Here is a 12987-nt window from a genome sequence, read left to right on the forward strand (position 1 = left end):
ATATCTAGTATAACCACACAGGATACACCGTACTGAAAATCAGGCACAAGATTTTATTGTGAGTTGGTAGAGCTGCAAAGAAACAAACACACAGTCTTGATAGAGCTGCTAAGTCAGAGTCTGAGCCCTAATAAGAAAATGTATGAAATACAACTGAAAAAATTCAGTGGAGATTTTTTTGGTAAAAAAAATTCTGAGAACCTTGAATCCATAGATAACTGTGAACTCTTCAAGGCAGTAGAAGAGCAGGCTTCTCCCCATTGATAAAGTGACCTTCCAATTCTTAACTACCCTGCAAAGACTATAGGAAAAATGTCTAGACATATTTTGCTTGTCCTCTTCACAGTATATATTCTCAACTCCTCACTGTTATCAGGTCAAAAAACCAAGGATCGGTCTCAGTACAGTCCAAACAGGGAAATACAATTTCTTAAACACTGAAGGAATTTCAAGGACTGCTAATATGCACCAGCAGAAACTAGAGGAATACATGTGTGCTAGGTGGTCTTGTCTTTTCATACTGTTCATGGGATTCTAAATGAAAAGGCAAGACCACTTATTCATACATAAAATCCTAAAACATGATGCTGTTAAAGTGCTGCACTCAATATAGCCAGAAAATTTAGAAACTCAGCTGTGGCCACAGGATTGGAAAAGGTCAGTTTTTATTCCAATCCCAAAGAAGGACAATGCTAAACAATATTCAAAGTACCATACAATTATGCTCATTTCACATTCTAGCAAGGTAATGCTCAAAATCCTTCAAACTAGGCTTCCACAGTATGTGAACTGAGAATTTCCAGATGTACACACTAGATTTAGAAAAGACAGAGAAATCAGAGATCAAATTGCTAACATATGTTGGATCACAGAGAAAGCAAGAGAATTCCAGAAAAACATCTATTTCTGCTTCATTGACTACACGAAAGCCTTTGTTTTCTTTGAGGAGAAGGAGAGGACAGAGGATGAGATGATTGGATGGCATCATCACCTCAAAGGACATGAGTTTGAGCAAACTCCAGGAGATGGTGAAGGACAAGGAAGCCTGGTGTGTGGCAGTCCATGAGGTCACAAAGAGTTGGATATGACTTGGCAGGTGAACAACAAGAAAGTGGTCTTGAGGTTACTATAGTGAGTAGTGGTCAATGGTGGTGGGTGGGGTGGGGTGGTGGTGATAAAGCAGAAAATAAGTTTGAATAGCAGACAATTTATTGGATTAGAATCCTGTAACTCAGAGTTCAGTATCTTAGTAACAACACCTAGCTTTGATCCTAACATAAACATGAGTGGCTCTTTGAAGCTTGGATCCAATGATAATTCTCTATTAAATAGAGATTATGAGACTTCCTTGGAATGGTATTGAGAAAGGGATCTAAAACTTAGGAAAATGAAAACACCTGAATGAATTAACTAGGAGACTAGAAAACCTGCCACTTGATTATGTTTCCTGGCAGGACCCAGGGGACATATCTTCACAAAGATTATAAGAAACGTGCTAGTGAGAGAGGCACTAGCATCTTTGATAAGCTTAGTGCATATGGTCTCTGCAGACGGGGGTAAGAGTAGGAGATGCTTCCTACTGGACTCAATGGTATCAGCAGGAATTCTAGAATTCCAGAATACTAGAAAATAGATGCAGCACTTAAAAGTTAGAGTAAGACTAGAATGGCAGAGTATCTGAACCCATAGAAATCAGTGGTAAAGTAGGGCTAATAATGTCCGATTCTTTGCGACCCGTGGACTGTAGCCCACGAAGCTCCTCCGTCCATGGGATTCTCCAGGCAAGAATACTGGAGTGGGTTGCCATTTCCTTCTCCAGGGGATCTTCCCAACCCAGGGATCGAACCCAGGTCTCCCACATTACAGACAGACACTTTAACCTCTGCACCACCAGGGAAGCCCCTATATAATATTATATTATATTATATATATAATTACCCACGCCAATATTCTGGCCTGGCAAATTCCATGGACTGTATAGTCCATGGGGTCGCACAGAGTTGGACATGACTGAGTGACTTTCACTTTCACTTTCAATTTTCATGGCTGATATATATGTTTATAGTTGATATGATGTTATGATGTTAATTTTCTGTAAGAACCTAAAAATAATACAATCAAATTCTGGCAACCAGACGGCTAAGGTAGATTACTATACTGCAAAATTATAATCCTTCACCCAATTTCCAAATCTAATCACAAATCTATCCACATATACAATATGCATTAATTAAAGTATGTATTAGTTTCTTAGGGTTTCTTTAACAAAGTACCACAGACAAAGTAGCTTAATATTCACAAATTTATTTTCTCACAATTCTGGAGGCTGAACACCTGAGATCAGGTCCCAGCAGAGTTGGTTTCTTCTGAGGCATCACCCCTTAGATTGGAGATAATCATCTCCCTACGTCTTCACTGGTCTTCTCTCTGTTATCCTGTCGTGTCCAACTCTTTGTGACCCCATGGACTGCAGCACACCAGGCCTGCCTGTCCCTCACATCTCCCAGAGTTTGCCCAAGTTCATGTTCATTGCATTGGCGATGCCATCCAGCCATCTAATCCTCTGATGCCCTCTTGTCCTTCTGCTCTTTTCCAGCATCAGGGACTTCTCCAATGAGTCATCTGTTCACATTAGATGGCCAAAATGCTGGTGCTTCAGCTTCAGCATCAGTTCTTCCAGTGAATATTCAGGGTTATCTCCCTTGAGATTGACTGGTTTGGTCTCCTTGCTGTCCAGGGGACTTTCATGAGTCTTCTCCAGCACCACAGTTCAAAGGCATCAATTTTTTAGTTCTCTGCCTTCTTTATGACCCAGTTCTCATAACCGTACATGACCACTGGAAAGACCATAGCCTTATCTATACAGACATTTGTCAGCAGAGTAATGTCTCTGCTTTTCAACATACAGTCTAGGTTTGTCATAGCTGTCCTGCCAAGAAACAATCATCTTCTGATTTCATGGCTGCAGTCACCATCCACAGTGATTTTGGAGCCCAAGAGTAAATCTGTCACTACTTCTACCTTTTCTCCTTATATTTGCCATATAGTAATGAGGCCAGATGCCATGATCTAATTTTTTTAAAACATTTAGTCATAAATCAGCTCTTTCACTCTCTTCCTTCACCCTCATCAAGAGGCTCTTTAGTTCCTCTTCACTTTCTGCCATTAGAGTGGTATCATCGACATATCTGAGGTTCTTGATATTCCTCTCACCTATCTTTTTTCTAGCTTGTAACTCATCCAGCCTGGTATTTCTCATGATATGCTCAGTGTACAGGTTAAACAAACAGGGTAACAGCAGACAGCCCTGGCATACTCCTTTGTTGATCTTGAACCAATCATTTGTTCCATACAGGGTTCTAACTGTTGCTTCTTGACCTGCATACAAGTTTCTCAGGAGACAGGTAAGATGGTTTGGTATTTCCATCTCTCTAAGCTTTCCACAGTTAGTCATGATTCACACAATCAAAGGCTTAAGTGTAGTTGATGAAAGAGAGATAGCTGTTTTACTGAAATTCCCTTGCTTTCTCTGTAATCCAGCAAATGTTAGCAATTTGATCTCTAGTTCCTCTTCCTTTTCTAAACCTAGCTTGGACATCTGGAAGTTCTTGGTTTGCATAATGCTGAAGCCTAGAATGCAAGATTTTAAGCACAACATTACTAGTATGGTAGATGAGTACAATTGTTCGACATTCTTTGGTACTAACTTTCTTCGGAATTGGGATGAGGATTTACATTTTCCAGTCCTATGGCCACTGCTGGGTCTTCCATATTTGCTCGTATAATGAATGCAAAACCTTGATGACATCATCCTTTAGGGATTTGAATAGTTCAAATCCCTCTGTATCTACCTGTGTCCAATTTCCTCTTCTTATAAGGACACAGTCTTACTGAATTAGGGCCCACCTTAATGACCTCAATTTAAATTAACTATCTGTTTAAAAAAAAACCAACTATCTCCAAATACAGTCATATTCTAAGATATTGTGGAGATTAGAATTTTAACATGAATTTGGTAGAAATTCATGTTAAATTACTCTCATAGCAAAGAAGTTAGATTCCCTTGACAAAAGGCCTACACAAGCATATGTGATAAACATATCTTTAATTTATTTAATAACTTCCTAAAGAGATCTGTGACCCTATACAAGGCCTTTTAAGACACTGACACCAGAGGATCTGAAAGCTTATTGTGAGTGCTCTGATTTGTAAAGGGCTTCCCTGATAGTTCAGTTGGTAAAGAATCCACCTGCAATGCAGGAGACCTTGGTTCGATTCCTGGGTTGGAAAGATACACTGGAGAAGGGATAGGCTACCCACTCCAGTATTCTTGGGCTTCTCTTGTGGCTCAGCTGGTAAAGAGTCCACCTGCAATGCAGGAGACCCTGGTTTGATCTCTGCGTTGGGAAGATCAGCTGGAGAAGGGAAAGGCTACCCACTCCAGTATTCTGGCATGGAGAAGTCCAGTCCATGGGGTCACAAAGAGTTGGACATGACTGAGTGACTATCATTTCACCTCATTTATAAAAACTGAGTGATAGAGATAGTTTTGACCCAAATCCATAGCATCATGGTCCAAAATTCAGACTGATTGATTCAGTTAATTCTTCAGTCTCTAAGTATATAATTGACTGGATATATAAAGCAATTGGTATACATTCACACTAGTTCTCTGACCTATGGTGTAAGATTATATGGTAGGAAGGATAAGGGGAAGTACTTTAACCCACCACTGAACTCTGTCAGATTATTAAAATATTTTTAAACAAAAGCAATATTGCTACCCAGGAAGAATTTTAGATACTATTTCTTCTTCCCACCAAAATCTTTTTTCAGTTCACTTATTTGTCTCTGAAAAAGAAGATGGATTATAGTACATGAAGATGGGCAATTATAAACTTAACCAAATGATAGCTTTATTCATAGTTGCTTCTGTGCTAGAAGTAGTTCTTTACTGACATATAGACATAGCCTCTGGAACTTTGTATATAGCTCTTGATCTACTGGACATATTCTTCTCAATTGCTAACAGCACAGGAGGTAGAAAGAAGCTTTCTTTCACAGGGGAAAGATAGCAGTACATACTCAGTCCTTTCTCAAGACTGTTAACTATCCCATTCTCTGTCCTCAGGGAACTATTCTGTTTTACAGGAAATTTGATCACTCTGACACTCTTCAGAACATTAATGGTTGATTACAATGTGAAATAACACTAATTGGAACTCAAGAGAAGTAAATAATCTGGTAGACAGAATTGTCAGAGGGCTTCCCTTGTGGCTCAGACGGTAAAGCATCTGCCTACAATGTGGGAGACCCGGGTTCAATCCCTGGCTCAGGAAGTTCCCCTGGAGAAGGAAATGACAACACTCCAGTATTCTTGCCTGGAAAATCCCATGGATGGAGAAGTCCAGTAGGCTACAGTCCATGAGGTCGCAAAGAGTTGGACACGACTGAGCGACTTCACTTCACTTTAGGGTGGCTCAATGGTGAAGAATCTGCCTGCCAATGCAGGATTCTCAGACATGGCCCAAGGTCCAGAAGATCCCCTAGAGGAAGAAATAGCAACCAATTCCAGTATTCTTGACTGGAGAATTCCATGGACAGAGAAGCCTGGCACGCTTTCCATCGGGTCACAAAGAGTCAGACACAACTGAGTGACTGAGCACACACGCAAAAGATAAATACAATGATGACTCAGGTATTTGAAGTTTCTATCATGAAGTTTACAGGTATCCAACAGTCATGAAAATACTGAAGAATTCCCCTTAGAAAAGGACAAATTAATGCATTTTGCACCACCACCTATGATGAGAAAAGAGGCCATCACTTGGTGGCCCTTTTCGATATTTGGAGAAAATCTGAAAATTCTATTTTGACCTTTTTTACTAGGAGACTTACAATACTAACTGTTTTGAATAGTTTCCAGAGCAGCATAAGGTCCTGTAGGAAGTCTAAGTTGGGTGCGGACTGTCTGGACATTAAGATCATATAACCTAGCATATCTGATGATGATGGAAGTATATTTTAAAAAGGCTTTGTGCAATCTCTGATAAGCCATAGTAGAAGAGTCACTGTACAGACTCTGAGGATTTCCCAGCAAGCCCATGCTTTCTGTGGCACAGAGCAATCAGTCCTTGAAAAATAGTTCCTACTCTACTAATAGCCCTAGTAAAGATGTAAGACCTGATCATGGGATATTGAGGGACTGTGAGTTGGAGTTGTCCATCATGTCACACAGCAGGCAGAAACCAACTGCATGACAGAAGTGACATGTTCAGCATGGTGCCTGAGCTGATCCAGAATATGGAAGTAAGTTACAAAAAGAAAGGGCCCAGACCCCACTTTAGCCAGCTCTGCAATATACTCGGCCTTTTTGGAGACATGCCCTAGAGCTAACTGACCAAAAAGGAAAATACTTGGTCCTGGTTCCCAGATGGATTGGTATTGGTACTGGCCACAAATAGACTGCTATTGTACTGTACTCCCATTCAAGACTGGCTCTAAATGAGGAACTAGGATTGCTGCTACACAGTGGGCAATAAGAAACGTGTCTGGAAAACAAGTGATTTGTGGAAGCATCTCTTGGTGCTTCAGTACTCAGTAATAACTGTGAACAAACAATTGCAACAACTATAACACCATAAAACAATTCAATTAAAAATTCAGTCCCTTCAGGGCTAAAGGATCTTTTCACTAGTCAAGCAGAGTAGACAAGCTGGAATTCTGACTGAGGGTGAGCTAAATCTAGAATAGATGAAGAGATAGATAATGAATACCAATTATGGCCTCAGGACAAGCTGCACTGCTGGTAACCCTGTCTTGTGCAAATAATCCTGGGGATTTACAGAGAGTCTGAATAGATTTGACTGCTACAAGGGCTGGACTGCATATACTTCTCTTGTGCCTAATATCAAATTCTCTCAGTGTCGCCATTACTGTGATAACCAGACCTGCAGAGACTGCAACCAGCTTCACACTGATGGAAACTATAAACCTCTCACCAAAGACCCTTGATGGGTGTATACCTCGCACATCCTACATGAGGCTTTCCCTAATGGTATGGTGTTTGGGGTGCTCATGGGAACTCATTTAACACTCATTCATGGCACATCCGGAGAAGGCAATGGCAATTCACTCCAGTACTCTTGCCTGGAAAATCCCATGGACGCAGGAGCCTGGTAGGCTGCAGTCCATGGGGTCCCAAAGAGTCGGACACGACTGAGCAGCTTCACTGTCACTTTTCACTTTCATGCATTGGAGAAGGAAATGGCAACCCACTCCACTGTTCTTGCCTGGAGAATCCCAGGGGCGAGGGAGCCTTGTGGGCTGCCGTCTATGGGGTCACACAGAGTTGGACACGACTGAAGCGACTTAGCAGCAGCAGCAGCAGCAGCAGCAGCAGCAGCAGCATGGCACATCCAACCTAGAAATATGAGTCATTGCCCACAGGACCATGCTTGACCAATGGGGACAGGAGCTGATAGAAATATGCCCTCCTTTTAGTTAGAGTTCTAAAATACATTGTTTAATCTGCTCAGAAGCTCATACTGTATATCCCCATCTGTCATTCCCACTCCATGAGACCTAATTCCCAAGTGAATTACCTGCAAGCAAAATCTCTCAGCACTGCTTTTGGGGAAATAGGGTTGAGGCAGAAATTGCCCATTTACTCTTGAAAGTTTGTATTCTAAGGACACATACTTAATATTAAGTATAGTTACACATTTCCTCATATCAAAAGTACTACATTTTTGTGCATTTCAGACTCCTCCCAAAGGCCCTCCTTTACGAGCAAAAAATAAAATGTTATTTCTAAACCTTGGAAAATTACTGTTTTCTATTTTTTAATGAAATTCAACCACAATGTCAAATATAATTGACCCACCTTAAAATGTAAAGACATCAGCTATTATTAATGAAGTGTTTTAAGGCACATTTTGGAACATGATCACAGCTAGAATATATATGCAGTTTTATATGATAAAAGATTAACTTATTAACCTTGGAGCATTTTCTCTGCATCAGCAACATTTTAGAGTATTAGAAGAGAAGCACTATCTCAAATAATTTGTAAAACTTTAACAACACATCAAAGGGGGAAAATAGACAAGTTGGTTTCAAGTAATGAAACTTGCTTCTCCAGAGGACAGCTGTCTAAAAGTAAAACTCTGTTTACTCTCTGTGGCAGCCTATTACTTCACCTATTATCTATCACCTCTTTGCCCTTGGAGAATTCTCTTTAAATGTGTTTACAAAGGCAAAGACAAGTTTAAAGCAATTATCAAAGAAATGTGGGTTACAATGGTACACAGAGGAATAGCCATTGTGCTTATTCTTTCTTTTATTTACATATTTCCAAGATCTGGCTTATGTCCAATTCCAGATATCCCTCTTTCTTCCATAACATACCTCTTGATCTATAGTCAATATTTTAAACTCATATTTGGATGCTTATTTTCTTCCTTATATTATTTTTCTACTTCTTTAATGCATCATTTCTTTTCTGATAACAGAATTCTAAATTACTTGGATATAATTATATTTCATATATAGATTTGCATATCATTCTAAAATTCTTTGCAAACTCACCTCTACAGTTTGAAATACCTTCATTTTCATCACTGTGATATTTTAGTTTATCACTATTAACACTTAGACTTTCTGAGATTGTATTTAAATTTTATAAGGTTGTGTTTTGTATAATTCCTGAAATCTCATGTTATTTGATTTTATAAATATATTTTATTTGAAAATCTTTCACTGTTATCTATATAAATTTATCAAATTATATACTTAGTGGTAACAAAATATAAAGCACTATTTAGGCAATTTTTAAACTATCACATCCTATACAGATGAAATTTCAGTGAGTTGGGCACTTAAACATCACTACTGAAAATATGAATTTGCTACAAACTTTCCCATAAGGAACTTTGCAACACAAATCAGTATGTCAAAATGGCCATACTCTTTTGATCTATAATCTATTTCATTATCTGTCCTATGGAAACATACAGAGATGTAGTCAAAAACTTACAGGCAAAAATATATATTCATTTCTACCAGTATTTATATTACTAGAAAATTGAAAAAAGTTTTAAAACTTACAAGATTGGTAAAAACATATACATAATGTATCTCTTGGGGAAGGCAATGGCACCCCACTCCAGTACTCTTGCCTGGAAACTTCCATGGACAGAGGAGCCTGGTAGGCTGCAGTCCGTGGGGTCACGAAGAGTCGGACACGAGGGAAGCAATTTAGCAGCAGCAGCAGCAATGTATCTCTAGCCTAGAATTAATGCTGTCATTTAAAAAACATATATCTCATTTTAACATAACAATATAATGCTTATGATATAATGTTTAATAGGAGTCAAATACTGAGTAGAATATTGAATATCTAGTATTGTACAAATTTGGGGAAAAATAAAATGAAATACAAAGATTTTAAATGTATAAAAATCATATGTAAAATGAAACAGTGACTTTTCTCTGAATCAGGTATGAGGTGATTTTTATTTCTTTATGTTTGTTTACATTTTACATATCTGATCACTAATCAACATGTATATTTTATATAAATCAGAAAAGCTATTTTTAAAAATTAAAATCCAATTTGGGGTTCCGTTTCTTTTACAATTAGAAAGTAGACTAAAGTCCTATAGCCATGATATTTAATAACTATGAGATGAACCATTAATCAACTAAGTTTTCTCTATAATCCTGATGACTGCCTTAAACCATTTTATTTCAAGTGATAGATAACTGTAAAGATGAGTGAGAAATGAGGTAGCCCTAGAATCGTGCAAAAAAGATGTTGTCTACATATCTCATCTCTGCTTCTGTCACTCTTCCTCACTGTTGCTCAGAGCAACCTTGCTTTCTCCATAGGACTAAACATATACACACTATCTGCTCCTGAACACTCATCTTACATTATTGGCCAACTAGACAAAATATGATTCTCTGATTCAGTTTTCATAATTCAGAAATATTCTGACCAATCTAGCTTAGATCAGTTGCAATCATTTGTGTCTAAGTCAGTCCAGTCACTCAGTTGCGTCCAACTCTTCATGACCCCTTAGACTGCAGCACGCCAGGCCTCCCTGTCCATCACCAACTCCTGGTCTACTCAAACTCATGTCCATTGAGTCGGTGATGCCATTCAACCATATCATGCTCTGTTGTCCCCTTCTCCTCCTGCCTTCAATCTTTCCCAGCATCAGGGTCTTTTCAAATGAATCAACTCGTTGCATCAGGTGGCCAAAGAATTGGAGTTTCAGCTTTAACAACAGTCCTTCCAATGAACACCCAGGACTGATCTCCTTTAGGATGGACTGGTGGGATCTCCTTGCAGTCCAAGGGACTCTCAAGTGTCTTCTCCAACACCACAGTTCAAAAGCATCAATTCTTTGGCACTCAGCTTTCTTTATAGTCCAACTCTCACATCCATACATGACTATGGAAAAACCATAGCCTTGACTAGATGGAACTTTGTTGGCAAAGTAATGTCTCTGGTTTTCAATATGCTGTCTAGGTTGGTCATTTGTGTCTAGAGGAAAATTAATAGGGAAGTTTCTAGAAAGTCACATTTATAGACCTAAAAGTCAGAGAAAATAGTTCTCTGAAGTGAGAAGTTGTAGAGATTACAATGTGTCTAATACAGTAACTATAAATACATAAATAAACATAAACTATTTATAATTGTGCTATTTCAATTAATATTTCAAATAAACTATACTTTATAGCACTGTATAATAATGATTTGATCATGTAGATATATTATTAGACATTTTTGAGAACCATCCCCATGTATACTTTATGTATTTGCAATATATAGAATACCTTGATCATCTAGACAAAATATATTTTTAGAAAAACTCTATTCAATATAAAAATGTGAGCCACGTATTTAATTTTAAGTTATGTAGCACACATTTTAAAGTAAAAATTAATAGGTGAGATTAATTTTAATATCATATTTAATTTAAGCCAATATGTCCAAAATATTATTGTTTCAACATGTCACATTACCTTCATTTCAAGTATTCAACAGCATCTCTGGTTACTGATTACCTTATTGGATAGTGTATCTCTAAATTATATAGTCAATATAGGTAAATGTATAGAACATATACTTTCTTTGTATATGTATATATATTTAATATACAACATATTTATTCAAAAATTCTATATAAATGTGAAATATCTTTGTTCATATGTTCTGAATGTTATTGTACTGATAAAATAGGCATACTATTTTAGGCATACTCACACAAAAAATATTATAAGAATTAGAGAATGATACAAGTTCTAATGGCTTCAGTCACATTGCAGTACATCATGCTTGAGTACATATGACTTCAGAGACCAATGTTGTAGAGATTCAATTTACTTCTCAAGGATGTAGGAATTGTAAGTGTCTTTGATGAATCAATTAATAGAAAATTCATTGTGGTTTTGATTTGCATTTCTCTAATAATGAGTGATGTTGAGCATCTTTTCATGTGTTTCTTAGCCATCCGTATGTCTTCTTTGGAGAAATGTCTATTTAGTTCTTTGGCCCATTTTTTGATTGGGTCATTTATTTTTCTGGAATTGAGCAGTGGGATTGCTGGGTTGTATGGCAGTTCTATTTCCAGTTTTTTAAGGAATCTCCACCCTGTTCTCCATAGTGGCTGTACTAGTTTGCATTCTCACCAACAGTGTAAGAGGGTTCCCTTTTCTCCACACCCTCTCCAGCATTTGTTGCTTGTAGACTTTTGGATAGCAGCCATTCTGACTGGCGTGAAATGGTACCTCATTGTGGTTTTGACTTGCATTTCTCTGATAATGAGTGATGTTAAGCATCTTTTCATGTGTTTGTTAGCCATCTGTATGTCTTCTTTGGAGACACGTCTGTTTAGTTCTTTGGCCCATTTTTTGATTGGGTCGTTTGTTTTTCTGGAATTGAGCTGCAAGAGTTGCTTGTATATTTTTGAGATTAGTTGTTTGTCAGTTGCTTCATTTGCTATTATTTTTTCCCATTCGGAAGGCTGTCTTTTCACTTTGCTTATATTTTCCTTTGTTGTGCAGAAGCTTTTAATTTTAACTAGATCCCATTTGTTTATTTTTGCTTTTATTTCCAGAATTCTGGGAGGTGGATCATAGAGGATCCTGCTGTGGTTTATGTCGGAGAGTGTTTTGCCTATGTTCTCCTCTAGGAGTTTTATAGTTTCTGGTCTTACATTTAGATCTTTAATGAGGTACCACTTCACACCAGTCAGAATGTCTGCGATCCAAAAATCTGCAAGCAATAAATGCTAGAGAGGGTGTGGAGAGAAGGGAACCCTCCTACACTGTTGGTGGGAATGCAAACTAGTACAGCCACTATGGAGAACAGTATGGAGATTCCTTAAAAAATTGCAAATAGAACTGCCTTATGACCCAGCAATCCCACTGCTGGGCATACACACTGAGGAAACCAGAACTGAAAGAGACACATGTACCCCAATGTTCATCACAGCACTGTTTATAATAGCCAGGACATGGAAACAACCTAGATGTCCATCAGCAGATGAATGGATAAGAAAGCTGTGGTACATATACACAATGGAGTATTACTCAGCTGTTAAAAAGAATACATTTGAATCAGTTCTGATGAGATGGATGAAACTGGAGCCGATTATACAGAGTGAAGTAAGCCAGAAAGAAAAACGCCAATACAGTATACTAACACATATATATGGAATTCAGAAAGATGGCAATGATGACCCTGTATGCAGGACAGCAAAAAAGACACAGATGTGTATAGCGGACTTTTGGACTCAGAGGGAGAGGGAGAGGGTGAGATGATTTGGGAGAATGGCATTGAAACATGTATAATATCATGTAAGAATCGAATTGCCAGTCTATGTCCAATGCAGGATACGGCACGCTTGGGGCTGGTACATGGGGATGACCCAGAGAGATGTTGTGGGGAGGGGGGTGGGAGGGAGGTTCATGTTT

This window comes from Oryx dammah, unplaced genomic scaffold, assembly GCF_014754425.2.
Source record: "Oryx dammah isolate SB20612 unplaced genomic scaffold, SCBI_Odam_1.1 HiC_scaffold_2, whole genome shotgun sequence".
Classification (NCBI taxonomy): domain Eukaryota; kingdom Metazoa; phylum Chordata; class Mammalia; order Artiodactyla; family Bovidae; genus Oryx; species Oryx dammah.